The following is an 11,585-nucleotide window of genomic DNA, read 5'->3' as shown; positions in this document are numbered from 1 at the left end:
AATTTTAGTGTATGTAAATTTAACAGGTGAACTAAAAGGAAAAACTCACATTCAAAACGCATTAAAAACTTATGTAATTGAGCTGGGTGTGGTGGCGCACACCTGTAATCCCAGCACTAGGGAGGCTGAGGCAGGAGGATCCCTATGAGTTCGAGACCAGCCTGGGCTACATAGTGAGTTCCAAGTCAGTATCAACTACATAGTGAGACCCTGTCTCAAAAACAAAATTGAAAAAAAAAAAAAAAACTTATTGTAATTGAGATGCTCAAAAAAAGGAATATTTTTACTAAATTTTTTCACTAGCCTATAAACACATTTGACCTCTCCCACTTTCTGACTAGCCAATAAATGCATTTAATTTCAACTTCTGCCTTTTTATTTCTACTTATAAGGCGTAGTGACTAAGTCAGATGCCTACATTTACTGTTTTGTTTACATCAGGGCAAATTTACTTCTTTGTCACCAACTGTGACAATGTAAAGTAAATTGGTTAGGGATGAGTGTGGGATCTCAGGAGGCATTTAACCAAGCTTCTTCCATGTTACAATTCTCCCTAAGAAAAAAGAATAATCTATTCCTCCAACACATGACTATTAGAGGCTTATTATATGCCAAACACAGTAAATATATATGGCAATAAAATGTTTGTAAATGGGGAGGGGAGAAGGGGGTGAAGGGAGGGCAGGGACAAGGGGAAAAATGAGAACCAAGACCTGTCATGTAAAGGTACAGGATCCCAGGGATGAACGTAACTGTACTGTGTACCTAAAATGTACCAATAAACTCAATGAGGAAAAAAAAAAAAAATAATATATATATATATATGGCAAAGAAGGCAACATAGTCTTTGAGATCACAGTTTAAAACAAGCAGTAATATAAAGTAGGTATACTACAACAGAATTAACAGTAATTTCTGAGCACATGGCAAGTGCACTTAACATTACCACACATGTTCCAATTTTATCTTTGGTGTGGTGAAGAACGGCTATCTACAAGGTTCGCATCCTCCCCAAATCTATGCTTTAGAGGGCCTGATGTCTTAGTGAATTCAAAAACACAGCCTATATTCTGGGGATGCAGTTCAGTGGTAGAGAGCTTGCCTGCCATGCACAAGGCCCTGGGTTTGGACCCCAGCACCAGGGGGGAAAAAACACATACAGCTGACAAAGCACGCAAAACAAGCACGCACCATCCCAATGTCCTTCAGTGTTCTAAGGCTGGGGGGGCAAAGGGTTGTACACACGGTACACCACTCCTCACAAGCAAAATAAGAATCACTCTCCTACAGCAAGTTCCTCTTAGGGAAGTACCATACATCACACATAGATTTGTTCCTGTTACCTTTCCAGCAAGCAAATTCTGGTATAGAATATCATGATTATAAGATTTTGTTCTTGAGGAATTTTATTGGGGGGAGGGGAGCAGAGGTGATCAGATAGATTCGGAATTGGAACTGAAGAAAAAAAAAGCCACAGTAGGTATTAAGATTTCTGCAATGAAGTCTTGAAAACAAATTAAGGAAGTTCATGGAAACTAAAACAGAAGTTTAACCGCACCCCTGCCTCTTTCTGTCATAAACAAGGAAGCCAAGATATGTAAAAAGAGGGCTGCCTGCAGGTGCTCTGGAATGAAGCTATCATGTGGAGAAGTAAAATTACATAACCTCAAGGACTAAAGAGGACATTTAAAGAATACTCAACTATGGCAAAATTACCTGAAACATTTTCCACCTCAGCATCCTAATTACACTATGCTTCTGGGACCTTAGCAGAACCCAGATACAGTGTTAGTAAGTTAGTAACAGAGTGAAAGAATGAAAGTTTGGCAGTAACTATTAAAGAAACTAATACAGATTGAAATAAATGCTTACCAGAAAAAGAAAAGCCTAAATAAATAAATTACTAGCATCTAACTGAAACTCTATCTCAGAGAAGTGAGATGCTCAGCAGTTTCTATTTTAAGCGGCACATGCAAATTAATGCAGGTCTACAGTTCCTTTCCCAAAGTTCTTGTAGTCAAACATGTCTGGATCAGTATGAGTACACCTCTAGTGAAGGCTGGCACAGTACGGAGAAGTTTGGGACAGCGTACCACAAATCAAACACTTGCTGTTCCTGCAGCCAACCCTACAAATGCCTGAAATATAGACAATGTTTCAGAATAGCTTTTGTGAAAAAATTATTTGTCCCAAATATACAAAAGTAACCTCTGATTTGCAAAGCATTTGGATATGAGAATTATTGATGAATTTTGGTCTTAGAGAACACTACTCATTACTTATTATCATGTGCCGATTTTCTTTGTGTGGTGTGTTGGAGAACCCCAAGTAATTCTAAAAGTATTGCATAGGCTTACAAATAAAGTATCCTGTTAATCTTGCACAATGGTAAGTCTTTCTACCACAAATCCTCTTATCAGGGCCGTTTTCAGAAATCTAACCCTTGCAATATGTAGAAGAACTGTCAAATCCAAACTTGCCACCAGGCAAAAAAACATTTTTTTAATGAATCGGAAGTACTGAGCCCATCACAAAACGGACGCTCCTGTGTTGTTAGAGGGGTGCTGTAACTGATGAAGGTGTTCTTGGCCCAGGAAGGAGCATCAAAGTTCACAAAAAGAACTTAAATTTGTTGCAAATATAAAGTAAGCCTGTAAACTCTTATTATCATTTATAGGTATACAGTTACTGACTACACACAATAAAAAGCAATATACAGTAACGTGCTACTCCTGAAATAATAAAATATTTCTACTGAGGGAAAAACAGAGGTGAGTCCTAGTTGACAATGGTATAAAAGAAAGTAAAGAAGTGTAGTTCTACTAAATAACCATTAAGCTCCCTTCCGTCTTGATGGTTCATGAAAAAAAACAGCTCAACAATGTTATAAATATAATCATTATAGCCTAAAATGAAGTTTTGTGTTAGAAGCATTGATTGCCTTCATATAATGTAGAGTAACTTTAAAGATATACATACTTGTTTTTATTACTTTGGTCTCAAGATTGGAACCCGTTGATTGAACTTCTTGATAAATTTCCCTTTAACAAACTTCAGAAATTTTCCAACTTGGTGCTGTGCTTACCAAAATTTGCTATTATGCAATAAGCAGAGTGGCCTCTTAGCACACTAGGCATAAAGTATGAGAAGTCATTTTTAAACATGTCTTCTGGCTAATATTTCTATAGATTATTTTTGTGTCATCTTTATACCTCATGCCCAATTTTAAAAGATTAAAAATGGAAGTCATTTCTTTTTTTAAAAGAGCTAAGGGGCATGTATAAACGAAAAGGGAAATCAGCTATTCCCATTCCTGTACCAAACTATGATAGCTTTACAGAAATCCTAAAATATATCACTGCATGGGTAAGATTAAAACATGTCCCTCTTTTTTAACATCTCAACAGTAATTTAGGCTAAGAACTATTGCTACAAAACAGCATTCTCTACAAACCATTTTCTTTTCTCATCTATGAAAGCACTGGCATTCTTCACCTAACAGTCAAAAATGCAATGACTACTGTTAAAATTGTCCATTTTTCTTCTCTCCTTTACTTTTTCCCCCCCTTTGGTACCAGAGAAAGAACTTAAGACCTTGCACAAGGCAGGTGGTGACATGAGGGAGCTAAATCCCAGGCCTTCCTTTACTTTTTATCAGAGGAAAAACATTAATTTCTGATTTGAACTTTTTAAACAAGTTCACATAGTAAAATTCATTTTCACTTATTTGATATTCTCATTCTTAAATATTTAATATTGTTTTTTTTAATTAGTAGATTAGCAAGGTTTGCTTACAATAATAAGCAAACACATAATACACATTCCAGGACATTAACCTTTAATAGATTATCATAAAATATTGGAAAGCATGATTTTAAAGAACTGATTACATTTTGATACTTTAACCATAAAAACTTGCAGAATCTAAATTATATGACTGTCTAATTACATTAGACACAACACATCCTAATAACTATATTATATAAGGTATTACATTTTTTAAAATTTAGGGCCAGGGATTTAGCTCAGCGGTTCGGTGCCTGCCTTGCAAGCGCAAGGACCCAAGTTCAATCTCTGGTACCAAAAGAAAAAAAATATAGTAAACAATCTACCCTTTCCTTAAATGAAAGGTGGTATCACAAGATTTCACATCTTTAAATTTTCATTTTTGGGGTAAGAGAAGTCATACTGTTTTCTGTTCCCTGGCATAAACATACAAAAATAGTATTTTATAAAACTTCACATCTATAAATAGCAGTTTTTTTAAATGCCACCTACAATGGATACCTACTAGCTTTATCTGCAAAATGATGTCAGGCTACTTTTGCACCCCAAATTAGAATTTTATTAAAAAGATCTGAAGCCATGTATTTGCACACAATAAGACCAGTGTAATACTGTGAAGTTTCTCTCCTCTCCATTACATTACATATTTGCCTGCCACTTCACAGCACAGTATTCGTTGCTAGAATAAGTATTTCACAGACATAGAAAATAAACATGGTATGAGGAAAAAAAAAATTTCACTTCTCTTTTCACTAAAGGATATTCTGAATATAATTTTAACTGTAATATATTCCTAATACACTGTCTACTATACTACCTGAAGACAAAAACCAAACACATTTGAAAAACAGGTAACACAATCAAAATAACATAAAATAAAATAAACAGGTAACATCAAAATATCCAGAAGCCCATTATTTTACAAAGTAATTTGTACCAAAAGGTATCAAATGGCCAACATCACCTCAAAAGCTTAAGGTAAATAATTTTAATAAATTGTTTTAAAAGTAAAGAAAATTATAAAGTATCAATGAATTTGAGACATTTTATTGAAGGTGATACACAATGAAAGTAGAATTATATGGCAAAAATCTAAGGTGGTAGAAACAGTCTCCCTCCAATTTTCTATTTATTTACTTTCCTCAAAAAAATGTATTATTTTTGATGGTAGTAATAATGCACTAATGAAAACCCAAATACAGAGAAGTATAAAAGTATAAACATAAAAATCATTTCACATCCTCCATTTATAAATATCATTGACATTATGCATGTATAACCATACATACATGTATCCATAATATATATGTATATACACATATATTCCAGGGATAGCAAACCTTTTAGAGCTTTTAATGACACAAAAAGCACACCGTGGCACGTGTGCCATAGGATCACTGCCACTGATACATTGCTTTTTTCTATATACATGGAGAAAGTTTTCAATTAGCAATAATCGTGCCTCAGATAAACCTCATTGGCTACAATACTGCCACTGCACAAAGCTTCTTTACATGCATTGAGAGTAAAAAATGTTTAAGATAATTGTCTTAAAAATATAGATATATAAATTGTTCTAAACACTCATTCTGCTGCTTTTTTCACTAAGCAGGCCAGGTTTGGGATTATTTACGTGTTTGAGATTATTTATGTGTGTTTCTATGTGTTACTGCTGTTCATTCAAGGAGAAACGAAAAATCTGTCTGCTCGTTTTACAGAAAGAATAGAAGAGACAGAGGGAGAGGGAAGGAGAGAGGGAGAAAGGGAGGCAGGGAGAGAGGGAGAGAGAAACTCAAATTTTTCCAAAGCCTCACAAAACAGATAGGTATTAAAATGGCTGGCTGACTGAGTGCAGTTCTGAGCAAACCTGCAGTGTAGCCGGGACTCCTCACATGGCCTCCCACTTCTTGGTCCAAAAGTACAGTAAACTAGTAATCCGGATAGAAGTGTTGTCATTCATTCATGTGTGCAGCTTGAGCACCTGACTCATTTCTCTTCTAAAATTCTGTGATTTCCCCATGTTTCCCTATCTCCACGACAACTTTTTTCCTACTCTCAAAACAGGTAAAAACCATCCTTTCCTCTCATCACACTTAGATTCCATAATTAAAAAATCTGTCTAACAAAGTGTAATATCCTCAATGCACTTATTCTCCACTTGGTATAAGAATCAGAGTAATCTGGGCCGGGGATTTAGCTCAGTGGCACCGTGCCTACCTCACAAGCACAAGGTCCTGAGTTCAATCCCCAGTACCGAAAAAAAAACAAAAAGAATCAAAGTAATCTAATGAGACCAAAGCCATGGGCAAATGTTTAGCAAGGAGGGAAGGAGGCAGCAACTCAAACAAATTTAAACACATTTATCCACACAAATTTTTATTTAAAATTAGTTTTATGATTATTATTAGTAGTAGTTTATTAATGGGAAAATGTATATACTCTTAAAATTTAGATAACATTTTACAGACTCAAAGTTAGTCAATTAAAAAGCTGGTGTCATTTATCTTATATGAGAATCCTAAAAAGAGCAAAATAAAAGATAAATAATGGGAATTAGGGAGATCTCTTTCAAATAGGAAGGGGATCAAGAGACGGTGGGAAGAGAAAGGACAGGAGGGAAAAGGCATGAAAAAGCACTGAGATCTGTTACCCATATGTAGCAACAGCACACAACAAATATAATCATAATGAAATGCAAATATATGCTAATAAAAAATAACTCAAAAGGAAGCTGAGGGGTTTTACCTCTGCAATTATTCAGAACAAGCATATTTAAGATAGCAGCATGAAAGCAGCTTTCTAATCTTTCATCCATTATATCTATATAATACTTTAGAGTTCCAAGTGCATTCGTATACATTATTTATTTTCATTCCCAAACAAGCAAATATAATGGTCACTATTGATCACCTAACATGCATTTCCCCCACAGTCTTCCTTACAGTATTTTTAAAATATCTTCTCTCCCACCACTAATAAAGAAAGTGACCCCATCAACAATAGCAGGGGATATATCCTGACTGGTAGAAACCAGCCATGATAGCCCTAGTTCCCTGTCATAACTGGTTAGGAAGTGTATACCACCTAATTCTGAAGAGAAAAGTAGGCCCATGGGCTTATTCAAACTATTTCCTCACTCTTACCAGCGATGGACAGAGAATGAGAGAGAGACAGAAACAGAGACAGAAACAGACAGACACAGCAGAAAAAGCTCCACTGCTGTCCCTGGCCATAGCCTGTCTATATGTGATCTTATTGCCAACCGAAACATGAATCTAATGTACCGAGAAATGCAGAGCCAAGAAAATTCAGAGACAAACCACAAGTACTAACTTCCTATTGTAGCTTCATCTGTACTTTAATGTTGCACCTCAGCCACTGTAATATGGTATAACCCAGAAAAACAGCGTAACACAAATAACATTCCTTCCCCAAACAGGACTTCCTTTTTTTCAGCTGCAAATTCTCCTTTCCACTTGGCTAAGATGGTCAAGTCAGAAAGTTAGCTACTATAAAGTGCTAGAACTGCATGCTTTGCTCAGACCTCAAGTGCTGCTGATACACATCAAGGGTGTGGCATTTTCTCTTTCCAAGAACAATCTCCTCTACAAAGTCACACCAGCATTCACAACTTACGTTAAGATGTTGGAATTATAAAAAGATTCCCCCAATGCTGATGCTATAGAAAAGCTAAAATGGAAAGATGTGAGACACAGGCTGATCACTTGATTTTGTAATTAAACAATTCACTCTGAGGAATGAACCTCCAGTGGGTTCAAGAACATCAGAATCTTTTTTTTGAGCGGGGGTTCTGGGTACCAAACTCAGGGCCTTGTGCTTGTGATGCAGGCCACCGCATCACATACTTCTCAGGAAGTGTGGAATAACTAGTGGGAAAAACTCGCAAGAGCAAATGAGAAAACAGTATACTACCAGTCAACGTAACATGGGCATTAGTGAGTTCATTCCACAAAATGAAGAGTTATCATTTGATCTCATGAGTGGGTGAAGGAGAGGTCAGTATAAAAGAATTCTGGGGTCGGGATTTAGCTCAGTGGCACAACACTTGCCTCTCAAGTTGAAGGTCCTGAGTTCCATCCTCAATGCACATGGGGGGTGGGGGGTGGGACTGTACACAGATGGACAGACGGACAATACGACAGGATCCTGATGACATTCTGTGATAGGTCCTTCCCAATAATCTGTTTTTTCTACCCACAAATCAACTCTGTAGTAATTCATACATACCAGCAACTTCTGAAGTGCAGGGAAGACTTATACAGCACCATACCTTGGGACTTTATACGTATTGTCTGAAGTGTGATGAACATAATAACAGAAATATTTCTCTATCACTCTCTATGTCTACGTCCACAAGTGTGCATGCATGCATGTGTGTGTAGCTATCAGCTAAAGAAAATATTTCTAGGTAGCACAAAATCATCTAAATAAATATAACAAATTGTAGTATGACTTCAAATGTAACATTAACACTATAGAAAAAAGTATTAAATTTTTTAAAAAGGTATTAAAATCATGATAAAATGGCATTAAAATCATGATAAATGGTAGATTTTACCACGAGATTTTATCTAATTCCATTAAGTTATTTTTAAAGTGGGGATGAACTAGTCATATTTTTGTTAATTGACTGATATGTCATTCTTAAAGAAAGTGACCAAAAGTTTATCTGATCACCCAAACATAAACACTTCCAGTTCTTTGGCAAAAATTCTATGATAAGTAGGGCTTAGAAGAGAACAATATAACCAATCACTTACTATAGTCAAAAAACTGATAAGTACATACCTGCCTCCTATTATACCCATAACAGGAGGGAACTCCAACATTCAGTGTTTCTAAATTCCACCCTTGAGAAAGTGAGTAGAAAAAAAAGTCTAAAATAGCTTCCAATGTCTCTCTAAAAATTATCTATCCCCACATGTAACTCCCTTATTCCTCATTTTTCCGAGTTAGTTCAGAACTGTGCCAAAGCCGCTGGACATTAACAGATAATATATACTTGATTGCTACACATTAAAAACTCCAAGTATGGTTCTGTCCCATAGGTCAGGACAAAGGTAATGCTGAGATAACTTAAGATACAAGAACCATAGTGTTCGTACTATAGAATCTAATTAGAAAAAGACTAGTGTTCGTACTATAGAATCTACAATTAAACAGATACCCAAAAACTCCGACTTCTGAAGAAGTGACATCTTGAATACATACTAGTAAGAGTACATATATACAACAGTATGAAGTAATGCATGCTAAGTGCTTGAGAAACAACAAAATTAAAACGGGGGGGGGTGGATCACTGATGTTAGTTTAAGACTATAAAGTCAGGCAAAAAAAATGGATTCAAACACATATTGTCCTACTCCCAAGATAAGTACCATCAACATGTTATACTCTAGATTATTTCTTGCTCTCAAAAATGGTAGTCACATCATCTAATTCACAGTTGCCCTAAAATTATGTTATACTCTCTGTATACAGTAGATTATAACAGATATTGTGGTTTTGAGAAAGTTCAATGTAACACAAAATCAGTTACAATTTTGAATGCTAAAAGGTAAATAATTAGAAGAAAAAGAGAACTTCCCTTAAGATCTTCATGTACTCAGAAACTGAAGTTGTGAAGGTATTAGTTTTCTGAGCAATTGATAATGATTAAGTGAGGGGTTAAATTATTTTAGGTTCATCTGAAATTTAAGATAACTACAATCCTTATATATATTTATCTGGAATTGTGGATATTTCTCATTTTATCGTTCCACTGTTACAGCGAATGCTGTTCATTATAGAGCCTTCACATTTCACTTTATCCACAGCAAATCTCACCCTCAAATGTATTTACAGTAAAAGAACTATCCCATGATCTTTCATTTGTTTTTTTAACATTTCGGCATTCTCTTTACTTAGTTTAATACATTGTTTGGGAAAGCCATTTGAAAGGAAACTACCACTCATCCCATTCTGAGGGGAAGAATATGAACCAAACACTACTCCATAACAATGGTGCATTCCCAGTACAGAGGAGATGGATCAGGGGGAACACAGAAATTACTGGGGAGCATCCCATCCGTTCCTGGGTCACAGGTTCACAGTCTGGGTTCACTTCATGGAAAACCAAGTACCAGATTGCCCGGCACACTCACATCCAAAAGCAAGTTAAAAAATACAACAAAGCCATATTTAAACTGTTTTAGTTCATATACTTTCCTTCAGTAACATAAAAGATAGCAAGTTGACTATTTTTGATAGAATTTGTTTCTTTAAACTTGCTACCCGTTTGATTACCTAATATCAGCATTACCATTTGGACCTTCACACCTCAAACTGACTCATGTTTAAAGCCAAAGCATTCCGGACTTCTCTGGCCCGATCTCCACCTACTTTCACAGCTTCCTCTTCCACAAGGACGTCCTGGTAGAGCACCCTTATGTCCAGCTCAACAGGTCCTATCATAGCCAACCACATGCCTGTGCTCAGACTACTCCCTTTGCCTGCAGAAGTACTGCCTTCAGATCCCATTTTGCCTATTAAAATATTTTAAAGGCCCAGATGGAGTGTTACCAGCTCTACTCATTCACAATTCCTCACTCCAAAATTAATATCTTACACACGCACATCCTCTCGAGCTTCCATGCACCTCTAATAAAATCCACAAGAATTTGGTGTTGCAATTATTTCTCAGTATGCCTGCTTCTCCCTTCAAGGAAGCTATGAATCTGATTCATCTTTATATTCTACCCACTTTTCCAATATCACCACGTGGCAAAGATCCTTTACATATAGAAAAGGCATGGGTTGAAATCATTTATTTCTTCATTCCATCCCAACACTTAAGGAATAAATGATTTTCATGTTTGAGGATTGTTAATATAGTGTAAATGCTTACAAATCTAATAATGAAAATGTGGATAATTACATAATTTCATTAATTTTTAAGCTGACAAATGGCAGAAGAGGTCAATGAGCACAATAAATAAGGATGATCATTCCTCAAGATCCCCCCCCAAAAATCTCATCTATATCAACATGAAAATGAACCTTTCTAGGCCCTATTCTAGTAAGACCTACTGTAAATCCAGAAATGCAAATTCACTTAAAGCAAAAGTTATCTACACATTCTATTAAGAATCTACACCAAAGCCATACAATGTATTTAACACCTTCCGATTCTTGTATACAATTTTCATCTTTTGTGCAACGATTAAGGCTAACATACACAAAAGATGAAGATCTTATCTTAGCTCTGTATAACTTACACAGTTGAAGCAAAATTTAGAAATAATTACAGAACACTCTCAGCACACCTTTAAAAAAAAGATAATAAAGATTTTTTTGGTGGAAATTTTCTTAAACCAGTCTCACGTCTTCCTAATTCTGAATTATGCTTTTAATAATCTGTGTGGTATTTTTCTTCCACAATGTAGTTATATGTGAAGAAAAGCCAATTTTCTTTAAAGAAACATACAGCACATGGCTTTAAAAACTGAATGTTTTTAATTTCAAAGTATTCCATTTTATAGTTCGATTACCTCTTACTATCTGAGGTCGAATGTCACTCCTAATCACAGAACTGCAAGAAGAAAAGCAATAAATGACCTTCTCCTAATTTATTAAAAATAAGCAGATTTTCTAACAGACGGTTTAAAGGGACCACTGACTGAACAAACAGCCCGCGTACTCATCACAACAGTTAAAACTAATTTGCACGGGGCAGCCCCCGTAGCTGTCTCACACACACACACACACACACACACACACACACACACACACACACACAC

General features: G+C 35.8%; 1 pseudogene; it reads right to left on the bottom strand.

Moving 5' to 3' along the window:
• Positions 1-5,087: 5,087 nt before the first annotated feature.
• Positions 5,088-5,293, bottom strand: LOC117287508 (annotated as a pseudogene).
• Positions 5,294-11,585: the final 6,292 nt, after the last annotated feature.

This window comes from Fukomys damarensis, unplaced genomic scaffold (genome assembly GCF_012274545.1).
Source record: "Fukomys damarensis isolate Sample0158 unplaced genomic scaffold, DMR_v1.0_HiC HiC_scaffold_3, whole genome shotgun sequence".
NCBI lineage: Eukaryota > Metazoa > Chordata > Mammalia > Rodentia > Bathyergidae > Fukomys > Fukomys damarensis.
Note: the sequence above shows the minus strand (reverse complement) of the source record. Positions and strands in the feature narration are given on the sequence as shown.